This window comes from Miscanthus floridulus, chromosome 7, assembly GCF_019320115.1.
Source record: "Miscanthus floridulus cultivar M001 chromosome 7, ASM1932011v1, whole genome shotgun sequence".
In the NCBI taxonomy this organism is placed as follows: domain Eukaryota; kingdom Viridiplantae; phylum Streptophyta; class Magnoliopsida; order Poales; family Poaceae; genus Miscanthus; species Miscanthus floridulus.
In genome coordinates this window covers 46907788-46919057 of record NC_089586.1, presented here as the reverse complement: position 1 = coordinate 46919057, position 11270 = coordinate 46907788, and the positions used below count along the sequence as shown (strand labels likewise).

The 11270-nt window shown below is 45.2% G+C and overlaps 1 long non-coding RNA gene across 1 annotated transcript; it reads left to right on the top strand.

The window, feature by feature from the left end:
• Positions 1-6974: 6974 nt before the first annotated feature.
• LOC136463169 (uncharacterized) lies at positions 6975-10044 on the top strand. The gene is made up of 5 exons (XR_010760925.1): positions 6975-7393; positions 8198-8266; positions 8555-9253; positions 9358-9418; positions 9802-10044. It is a non-coding gene; the product is annotated as an uncharacterized lncRNA (long non-coding RNA).
• Positions 10045-11270: the final 1226 nt, after the last annotated feature.

Below are 11270 nucleotides of genomic sequence, written 5' to 3'. Positions count from 1 at the left end.
TCAGCCTATTTCTGAGCTTGTTGCCCTTCTTTCAGAGCTGGGAGGAAGGGTGAAGACGCGGGAGCGGGACCTGGAGACGATCAAGGCGACTTTCAGCCGGAATGCAGAGGAGCTGGCCAAGTCCCATGAAGAATGACGTGCTCTCGAGGGGGAACTTGACCAGATCTGGAACATTGCCTAGCTCGTCGTCTTGGAGGTCTTCAGGTTGGTGCCAAGTACTAGCGCGCCCGCCGTCCAGCTGGCGGAGGTCCCAGATGCGGTCAGGGACCTTATCACGAGCGGTTTGTTCTACGGAGCATCAAGGGTGTTGACTTCAGTGGCAACGCATGATCCGAACCTAGACTTCGCTACTATCTGTAGTGGGTATGCGGAAGGCTTGAGCACGGAGGACATCCAATCGATCGGGGAGAGCTTGCTGCCACACGCAAGGTCAGTGGCAGAGCAAGTCTCTACTCAGTGGGTGATGGACGTCCGCCGTGAAGACATGGGCAGAAGCATGCATGGGGAGGACGTTCCTAGCCTACAGATGGCACGGACCCTAGGTCGGAGGTGGACGTCGCCCTGGCTTTGACCGAGCCGAATGTCGTGCCGCCGGGGAGTGAGCAGCCCGTGCCTTCGCCGGTCGCACCAACAGCAGATGCCGCCGAGCCAGCCCGATAGCTTATAAAATATAAGTAATTTAGTGAACATAAAAAGTTTAAGTTCGTGGGGGAGCCCCGTGTAAACATTCTTGTGTGCTTAATGACTACAGTTGGTTTCGTTTTCTATGATGGAGTCACTCCGTTCGGGAAGCTTGTTCCCTTTTGTTCCTTAGTTTTCCCTTAGCGATATTTTGTTTTTTATTCTTTCTTTCTCGTACCTGCCCATTTGTCCCACAGGCTACAACCTTGGGAGCCTAGGGCATGGCCCATGAGGCTCAGCTGCTCGTAACCATAGGAAAAGGTGGGGTGCGATCGGTTGGAATGTTTTAAAGCAAAGCTACGTAAGGCAAATTAAAGGAACGAACTCCCCTTTTGATTGGGTAGGAAGGAATTTCATCATATGATAGTAAACAAAACAGAGAGGTAGTAGTGTCCCCTAGTGGAGCCCCGAGCGCCCCAGGCCGAAAAGTGTTTGGGTTGGGGTGCTTTTATAGGAGCATACGCTAAGTAAACAATGGTAAGACTGAAACTTAGGGAAAGAAATACGACATAGCTGTTCCTTCAGTCAGTAGGCATTCGGTCGGATCACTTCAACCTTCAGTCATCCGGATCCTTGCCCGCTATGCCCCCTTTCTCGGTCACTGCTTCTTCGCCTTTTTCTTCCTTTGGCCTACCGGCCTGCCGCAGAAGGCGCCTGAGGAGCTGGCAGTCCTTGTAGAGGTGTTTGATGGGGTAGTTATGATTGGTGCATGGACTCTCCATGAGCTCGTGGAAGTGGCCCAGAGGGTCCTGCTAGGGTTGCGTGCCCGCGTGATTAGCCGTGGTGACCAACGCGGAGTTGGCCGGTCGGCAGCGATCCTTTCTGTTCTTTTTCCCCCTTTACGTGGAGGGGCCCTCGTCCTGATCCTAGCGCTTGACCTTACCTTTGCCTCGGCCTCCATTGGAGCGCGGTGGGAGTGACACTTGCTGGAGGTGTCAGACAAAGGTCTGTGGCCCCGGGCTATCAGGGTTGGAACTCGGGTCGCTGCTGTGTGTGTCTCGGTTCGGCCCGAGCCGTGCGTATATAGGCGGTCGGTGCGGAGCGGTCATCAAGTCAAGATGAGGCACCAATGCAGCCTGTTGTGCCATGCCCGGCGGTTGTAGCGATAATCGGGTGGAGTGACCCATCTGCTGCGTCCCCATTCCCCTGGTGGGGAGTGAGGCCGCGAGTCGGCGTTGTGATACGGAGCTCTCCGCTTGTCGAACGGCAGCAGTCTCCACTAGTGCCCAGAGGTTTCGGTGGATCGCCTGTTCATGAGGGTTGTTTGGCTCGGACAGGCCGCGTAGAAGCATTGCCGCGGCGACGATGTTCTGATTGGCCTGAGCAAACTATGGGGGATTGTTCCCCCTATCCATTGTGTTGTGCTGGACCCAACGGGCGTGACCCCGGGCGCCGCTCGCCGGTATACGCGCACGGGGCACAGTGTGGTGCGCCGAGCGCGCTGGCGTAGTCGGTGACTAGTGCAGCCACTGTTGTCGTGGTTCCTCACCGTGCTTGCGTGCGAGCTAGGGGGTCTCTGCATGAGGATTTGGAGGGGCGTGAGTCTGCAAGGACTACGTTACTGCCGGTGGCTATCCCGGAGCGTCCGCCATAGCATACTCCTAGGACGGGAAACTCCAGTGAGCCGAGTCGAATCGAATCGCCATAGCCTGCCACGTCGAGGGTCGCAGAAAAGTGGGCCATCCGATGACCAAAAAAGTGTTGAATGTACAACGTCTTCCCCACGGACGGTGCTAAATGTCGGTGCAGAAAGTGACCAACAAGTAAATATTTGTTGTTTTGCCATACGTTATGATCGGAGGTGGCCTAGTACTCAACGACATAGGGTTTATACTGGTTCAGGCAACGTGCCCTACGTCCAGTTTGAGTCGGTCGGTGACTTTATTCCTGAGCCCCGGTGCTCGAAGTTTGCAGTGGGGTTATAAACGAGAAGGAGAAAGATGGGGGTGCACGAGAGGTCCGGTCGGCTCCAATCGGAAGGGCCTAGAGCGACCAGAGCTCCTCTATGAGCTAAGTGTTCAAGCATGTGCTTGAGGTCCAAACCTGGCGGTTCTGTGGTTGTGAGCTAGTGAACTTGATCGATCTAGATTAACTTGTATGAACTTGAATCAATTGAGTCTCTTGGGATAGAGTGAATCCCCTTTTATAGATGAAGGGTATGGACTTACAAGTGAGAGGGAGAGAGTACGTATGCTTCTAAGTCTTGTTGCCCACACCGATGGGTACAGGATGATGGTAGGCGCCCACAACACCGTTGGATGTCAGATGCACGTGGGAGGTTATGTTGTCTTGTTTCGGGTATGGCAGATGTCGGACCCTGCATATACTGTTGATGCCTAGAGGCATGTGAGGAGTTTCACCATGTTCACTCCGTACGGTAAATCCCAACGCCCACAACACTGTCGATGCCTAGAGGCATGTGGGGGGCCTTACCGTATGGTAGTTAACGGCGCCCACAATACTGTAGAGGGAAATATCGGCGCCTACAATACTATTTGTGTCTAGGCAGTTGTAAAGTGCGGTTCCTGCAGGTGTATAGGGTACGGTCCCTGGTAACACGGTTTGACTTGAGCTCCTTGCCTTGCTTTCTCCGTTCGTTCCCTGGTCCTTTCTGGGCGGGCGTCCCCGTTCGGTTGGTCCCAGTCGGCTCTGGTTGCGCCAGTCGGAGAAGAGCAGTGAGCAGGGTCTTTGCATACCCCGGTCGGAGATGTGGGGTCGGAGTCGGAGGTAGTGCTTTGCTAGGCCTTCCGGTCAGAGAGACCGTCCGAAGGTGGCTGGAGACCGAAGTTAGCGCTCTGGTCGGAGAGGTGGGCCGGAGTCGACAAGCGAGCATTGTTCTTCCTCGGCCAGACCTTCTTATCGGTGACTGGACTGCCCTTATGGCCTATTTTTTTAGACTCTTGGGCCGGTCCATGAGTTGCGCGCTGTCTGCTTAGGCCGAGCTTTTGCGAGGAAGCCGGTCTGCGAGAGACCCTGGGTTTATGAACCCAACACACGATAAAATGGATTATCTAAACTTGGTTCGATTCTATAGCAGTATTATACCGCAGTATCCACCTAACAATGCAAGAGTCAATGATATATGGGCAGGCGTCAGACAACCACATCTAGTTAGCTGCTTTCTGCAATGCTCCCATAGTTGCAGTGTCCTTTGTGCGAGGCGGCCAAAATTACGATGCATCCACTCACTGATATGCAAATACGACCAAAATTAGAAGAAAAAAACAAGCCGAGGGAATCAGGAAAAAATTAGGGACCTAGGAGGCCAGGAGCACCTTCAACTAGATCCAGCTAATTGATGGTAGAGGCACAAGGATGTAATGATGCTGGGTAGAGGAACGGATCGCATACCTGCACACATTCTGCCTCCGCCTGGTTTTCTGATTTTCTGCCCGGCGCCACCGTATTGCTGGTCGGTGGCTCGGCGCTGCTCCAGCAGCCAACCGACTGCTACCCTTTCATGTTGCCAGATCTAGCCGAGCGGTAACAGGGGATCCTGACCGAGTGCGGAATGAGGAGCACCGGGCAAGGACGCAGGGATAGCACCGCCACCCACCGTCGCACGCCGGGCGAGCGCTCGAGCCAAGATCCACCGAGGGGCCGTCACCAGTTCTCGTGAAATTTTTCCTCCATCTCCGAGCAGTTGCCACCAACACACATGAGTAAATGAGAGGGGGAGGGAGCCAAATTTTATAAAGGAGAAGATAAGTTGATTGGCGCGGCCATGGGTTACAAAATTTAATCTCGCGCCAGAAGAGAGAAGCAGAAATTCTAGTATATATATTCGTGAACTAGTTTATTTTAAAATATATTTGTGGCTATATATGTGACCAAGCATACATATAAAGATTAAAATTTTATTTCTATTTTAAGTCACTTAGTGGTATTTTGTATTTTTAATAATATATCCAACTCTTCTCAGAGAATTTTGAAACTTGGAAAGGGACCAAACCACGTTCTTATTAAAAATCAAACGTATTTATATTTTTAGCATGGAAATTAATATAATATATTTATTTGGCTATAAAAATAATTTAATTATAATTTTCAGTGAAAATATGTATTATAAACATATCTAAATAATTCTATCATGAACAAACATACCAAACTAGTCAAAGTGATATAAGAGCTTCTATAGCCAAAGTGATATAACAACAACTCCAAAATAGTCATCATATCTAGCATGATACTGGGTTTTGACTATGGTCAAACAACCTCTCTATCTATAATTCCAAAACACCGAGTTGTGTATCCCCAATTCTCGGTGACTAGGGGATTTAGCAAGAATGATAAGGGGAACACAAATTTTAATCAGATTTTATTTTTAATAAAAAGTTAATAATAATTCATTAAGGTTATTTTTTTCAAAGCATCAAAGTCACTTATCCTTGATGGCTTATGTTCTATAGTGAAGCCGATGATATTGTAGATCGAGTTCGGATTACAAAAGCCAATTCGATCTGATTAGAATTCTTGTGCTAGGTTAAAACCCCATACTCAATCAAACCCATACCATAACAAATTAACTCCCTTATTCAACCCAACCACCCACCCCATATTTTTCGCATGTGTTTGGTTGTGGGACTTGTTGGGTTAGGTTGGATCCATCCCTTATTTTCTCGAATGGAGTGAACCCATTTCTCGTTTGGTTGTGTGGGTCGGGTTTGTCCCGGTTTCTTGTTTTTGTTGGAGACATATGGGATGTGGGTTGAGATCCCTGCCACATGGCCCCACATGTCAGTCTCTATGCCCTCCTCCTTATTCCTCTCTCAGGCAGTACCTAGCAGCCACGCTGCCGCCCCCACGCCGCCTGCGCTCGCCCCACACCTGCGCTCAGCCCCACACCCTGCGCCTGCGCACGCACGTCTTGCTCGGCCCGCACCGTTGTGCTTAGCCTCTACTCGATCCCATGCCGCCACCCCCTACTCAGCCCCCGCGCTGCCTAAGTCCGCTCGGCTCCGCATCAGAAGCCGAACCCCAAAAATAAAAGCTCACGTTCACACCATAATTTTTTGTCAAAATTGACTGAAATTTGTTAAATAAGATTCAAAATGCCATTAAGCTAGTTTGTTAATATATGTATACTATGATATATTAAAAATTCAACATCAACACATGTGTTCAACCCATTCAAACCCACAAAAAAATAATCCAATCCTAACCCATCCAACCCAATTTTCTATTAAACCCAACCCAACCCAATCGCTAAGTAAATTAATCCATTCTCACCCATCTAGAGTGCACCCACTTGAAAACCCATTTGAACCCAACCCATTAGCAGGCCTACTGGTGCAGTATATGTCAGATTAGGTTTTGGGTACCGTAAATCCAATGATAGATAGGGTTTGCAAAAATATGTTTATTTTTAAAACAAATACAATATTTATTCTAACATGCATTTGAAGATCATATACAGATATTATTGAAAATGCACATATTTATATATTTTATCACTGTCAGGTTCCTCGCTCGCTTCTCCTCATAGAAGGGATCATATTCAGCCTGTTCGCTTGTTGGTTTCAGTCAGGGCTTATCAGGCAGCCAACAGTGTTTTCCTCTCACAACAAACCAGCACCAGCCGAGCTTATCAGCCCAGAAACCAACCAGCGAACGGACCGATTAACGAGGACGTACTTCTATCATAATAGCACTCACCGAGCTAGCTCTCTCTCACCTTGAGGTAGCCCTAGTTATATACAGCAACTATATCCTACATGTAGCCCTAGTTATATACAGCAACTATATCCTACATGTAGCAATGTATGGACACATTTCCTATTTTTGAAAAAAATAAAGAAATAATCCCATAACATGATTTTAAAATAATATTAGTTTGAAACAATAAAGTACATTATTTCCAGCATACCTAATTACTGTATGCTAACCCACCAATCATTCTAAAATCTTGAGAGGCAAACAAATAATTCTCTGAAGGCATGCAAAAAGTTAAAGTAACACCTATATCAAACTAGGATTTAACTGAATACATAATACTACACGACTGCAACCTTCGATTGTTAACAATTTTAGCCAAAAATCAAACTCCCATCTTCGAGCCTGGTCGCTGGTTGGTTTCTGGGCTGATAAGTCCGGCTGGTGCTTTTTTGTTGTGAGAGAAAAATATCATTGGCTGACTGATAAACCCTGGCTGCTGCCAACACCACTACACCATAGGATTCGAATCGCCAAATCACCGGAACTTCCCGCCGGCCACAGATCGGCACCACACGCCCCAAATTTGACTCCCTCTCTGCCCTCCATCAAAATCGCTCCTTTCCTGTCCACCACCCATGCCCCCCCACTTCTGCCTCTTGGGTGGACCGGAGCCCCTCATCCCCTTCCTCTCCAGCCGCGTCCCCAAATCCCAACCTCTTTGAACGATGGGTGCCCTCATGGCCTCACCCCTTCCTCTGATCCTCTCTCTACCCTGATCGACAGATCAAGACTTCACCACCTGGTGGCCGCCGCCATTGCTCTCCCCCGACCAGATCCACGCCATGGCGGCCTTCTATTTCTGCCTTAGACCAGCTGCATCCCGAGCCTGCGTGACGAAGCCGCCACCACGAAGAGCTTCACGGAGCCACCGTGTGCTAGGTTCGCCACACACCAATATTGGCTCAACATCAGGCAGGGGCATCCACGTTGAGTGCCAATCACCGCTTCATCACGTTCGGTAGTCGATCTGGCCGTCAATCCGTGGCTTCCTCTGCCAGTGAGAATCCCCCGGATCCCATATCTCTTCGACTCTTCCCCATTACTTTTGGTTGGGGTTCCATGCTGTTCATTTGGACCTAGTAGGTTGTGTTTTGTCTGTCTAGAAGGTGTTCGATAAAATGAGCATGTGCAACTTGCAGATTTATGAACATTCCCCTATGATACGTACAGCCATGACGGCTGCATTGTTAGTGAAAATATAATCAATTTGTACCTTTTTTTTATTTTAATAGACATTTGCATTTGGATACATCATAACTAGCATGTCTTGTTAAAATTCTATAGTATGTGTTTCCAAAGAACAACAATATTCCCATTCATAGATCGGTGTAGAATATAGTGAAGTGTACTTTGGGCTTAGGATTGTACTAATGGACATGCAGTTCCTTGTGATAATTGCTTGTATGTGCTTCTCTCTACTTGGATTTTGCAAACCTAGACATGCTTAGACTTGCCTATTAATCTAATGCCAAGTGTTACCACTTGCCATGTCACAAATTGTGTCCCAAGTCCTGTCTAGCCATGATCTGCAATTTCTTTGTTAGTGAATTGGATGAAGTTGATTTTTTTAGAGTTCTCGTCTTAGTATATTGCTTAGTTTTGCAATAGAATCGGTCTCTGTTTTAGATGGTAGCATCAATAGCCTATCTGATATCTCCCTACATCATAACTCTAAGCAAATAATCTCTCTCTCCTGGCACAAGGCTTGGTTGCTTGAAGGCTTATTTAATTGCCTGAAATGCGGAATGAATGAGGTACTGAAAGTTTATAGTTTACCTTTGCTTGTATTGTGGCTTGACAGATAACTGAGGTTCGGTAGTTGTGACATAAGAGGCATGCTGAATGGAAGTGAGCTTCAATTTGAAAGCAAGTATGATTGCACCTGTCTATTGATTCCTGCTCATGTACCCTTTATGTCATTTTAGAACGTGCTATCTATGTGTTTCAAGTGAGATCCTGTGATCCCTTATAAAATTTAAAAGCAAGTATGAATTGATGCTGTAGTAGCAGTTTAAATGAAGCAACCCCATGAGTTTTATGAATTTTATCTTAGGATGTCCTTACGTGCAAGATGTTTTGCTGAAGCTATTATGTAGTAGAGTTGTTCTTTTTTTTAATCTTATTTTCATTGGTAAATAATTTTTTTTTGTTTATGCAGGCATTAATCATAATCTCAGTTTCCCTTCTAGCTGTCCAGAGCTTATCTGATATATCTCCTTTGTTCCTCATTGATTTGCTAGGGTCTTGTCTGAAATTTGAAGGGTTGGGAATCTCTCTCAACTTTTACACTATCCAATGATTACTGCTCTGGTTATTTCTTTTCATTCATATGCTTAATGCCTCATCTTTCTGTTCTATACTGGGATCAAAAGAGGCCCCTCTAGTCTGAACTGCTGCTACCAACTAATGGTGTCTGTTTTACAGTTCTCATGTGATCACTTTGTTTAATTTCATATACAAATGACAGGTTAGTGACAAGTTTGTTTTAAGACAAAGCGAATAACTGATCACTATCTCCTTGATTAAGCAATCAAATCAAAAGGCCAAAGTAATGTAATAACTCTGTTGTCGTTACCTTTCTTTGGCCTTGGATTGCATATGTTCTGCAGTACACACAAGTTTTCCTGCTTGCTCGGCTTAGTTAACATCATGCTGCCCATGAACTGAAAACTTGAGAACCTTTATAAGCTTCTGCTTCTGCTAACCAATCATGATCATGCCAGCTTGTTATAATGTTACAGTCTAATTTAACTTGTTGAGTGTTTTAGTGGGACCTTTGTAGGAGATGCAACCAATACTATGAGCCTCTGGGATTTTAAAGAACCTATAGAAAGGAATAGTCCAGACGAAAGTAAAGGTAAATTTAACATCTTGTTAATTATAGAATTTTCATTGGAACTCGATTTTTTAAGTTGTTTGCTGAAATCAAGTGCCATCATGAGCTGCATATTAAACTTGCAGCTACCTATGAACTGAAGATATGGATTAGTGTAGTATTTATCAACAAGTCGGTAATGCACAGGTGAATTTTTTTTGCCACTCTACTACCTCTGAATGTTTCTGTATCAGCTTTGAAATTGTATATGGTTTTCGTATATGTTGTCGGTGTGAATGTTTTTTTTGTATATACCCCATTATCTTCTAGGCTTGATAAAATCAAATAAAAATCATATGGTAGATGTTCTCATTGTGGATGTTCTTAAATGAAGATCAATGTTGTAGAGCATTTTTTTTATCATATAGCTTTTGATGAGGAGTTTTACTTTTCAATGATTCTGCAAATTTGCAAACCTATTAGTCTTTAGTTTAAGATTCCAAATTGCTTACTTTGTTGAGTCCATGTTGCCAAAATAGTACAATTTCAATTTATCTGATGCATATACCAATGTTAATGATTCTTTCCAGGAGCAAGATAGAGTTTGAGTGGAGCGCACAACTGATGGACGGTCAATGTCAAGCCAACCTTTGCTACAGTGCTACACATAGCTTATTACATTTTGAATTGTTCAAAGTAGCTACTGTGCGTCAGTACCTTATGTGTTTCAGTTGTTGTGCGTGTGTTATCAACTAAGTTTGACATTGGATGTGGTTTCATTAATAAGTTGTACGAACAAAGCATATTTTTGATTAATGGATGTCTAAATGCTTCTTTCATCATATATTGTTCGGCATGCAATTATTGTTTGAAGCAAACAAAGCGTTGCAATATGGACTATCGACAAAATAATTTGGCGTTGCAATATATGATATATCAACAAACAAACGGTGTTGCAAAAAACATCATACCAATGGAATAGTGGGCGTTGCAATAGAGTCTCCAAGCTGTAGCAACACAATAGTTAGCGTGGCAATATAGGGTCCAACAATAGCAACCAGTATTGATCGTTGCAATATAGAAGCAACCTCTAGCAACCAAACATATACCGTGGCAATAGACGGATGCACCTATAGCAACCACAATGTTTAGTGTTGTAATAGAGAGGCTACCTCTAGCAACCAAATATTTATCGTGGCAATAGACGGTTCCACCTATAGCAACCAATATTGATCGTTGCAATAGAGAGGCTACCTCAAGCAACCAAATATTTATTGTGGCAATAGACGGTTCCACATATAGCAACCATCGAGATAGCGTGGCAATAGAGAGTCCATCTATTGCAATTAGGGATGAAAACGGTACGGATATTTTCCGACCGTATTCGAAACCGAATCCGTTTAGAGGGGTTGAGATATGTCCGTATCCGAGTCCGGATATCCAACATCCGATACCGTATCCGTATCCGAATACTCAAATCGCATATTTATGATGTCGATATCCAATCGTATCCTATCCGACATAGTTGACACTATCCGTATTCGAATCCGAATCCGGACAGAAATATGAAAACAAATGTAATATCGGTGATATCCGTCCGTATCCGATCCGTTTTCATCCCTGATTGCAATGCTATTGATGCGTGGCAATAAGGTCTATTGCAACACCAAATATCGTTGCTAGTGCACCTATTGCCACACTTTGGGTTCGTGGCAATAGGTATTTCTGGTGTTGCAATAGGGGAAAATCTATTGCAACACCAAAGAGAGTCGTTGGGCAAACCTTTCCCTACGGTTACTATGGCAACGCCTGCCGACGAAAATTTTCCATTACAATTTTGTCTTTCGCAAGCATTTTTAGTATATTGCAACGTTTTTAGGCCGTTGCATCAGGGTAAAACCTTGTAGTGCATAAAACTGAAATGCTCCTGATCCATCTTTTCTTTGCACAGCTGAAGGTTTGCATCGGTGCTCACCTGCTGCAACTTGGTGTCTCCTTTGTATTCTGCAGAAGATAAATTTACAAGCAAAATTAGAATGGCAGGTTAAAATACTACAAA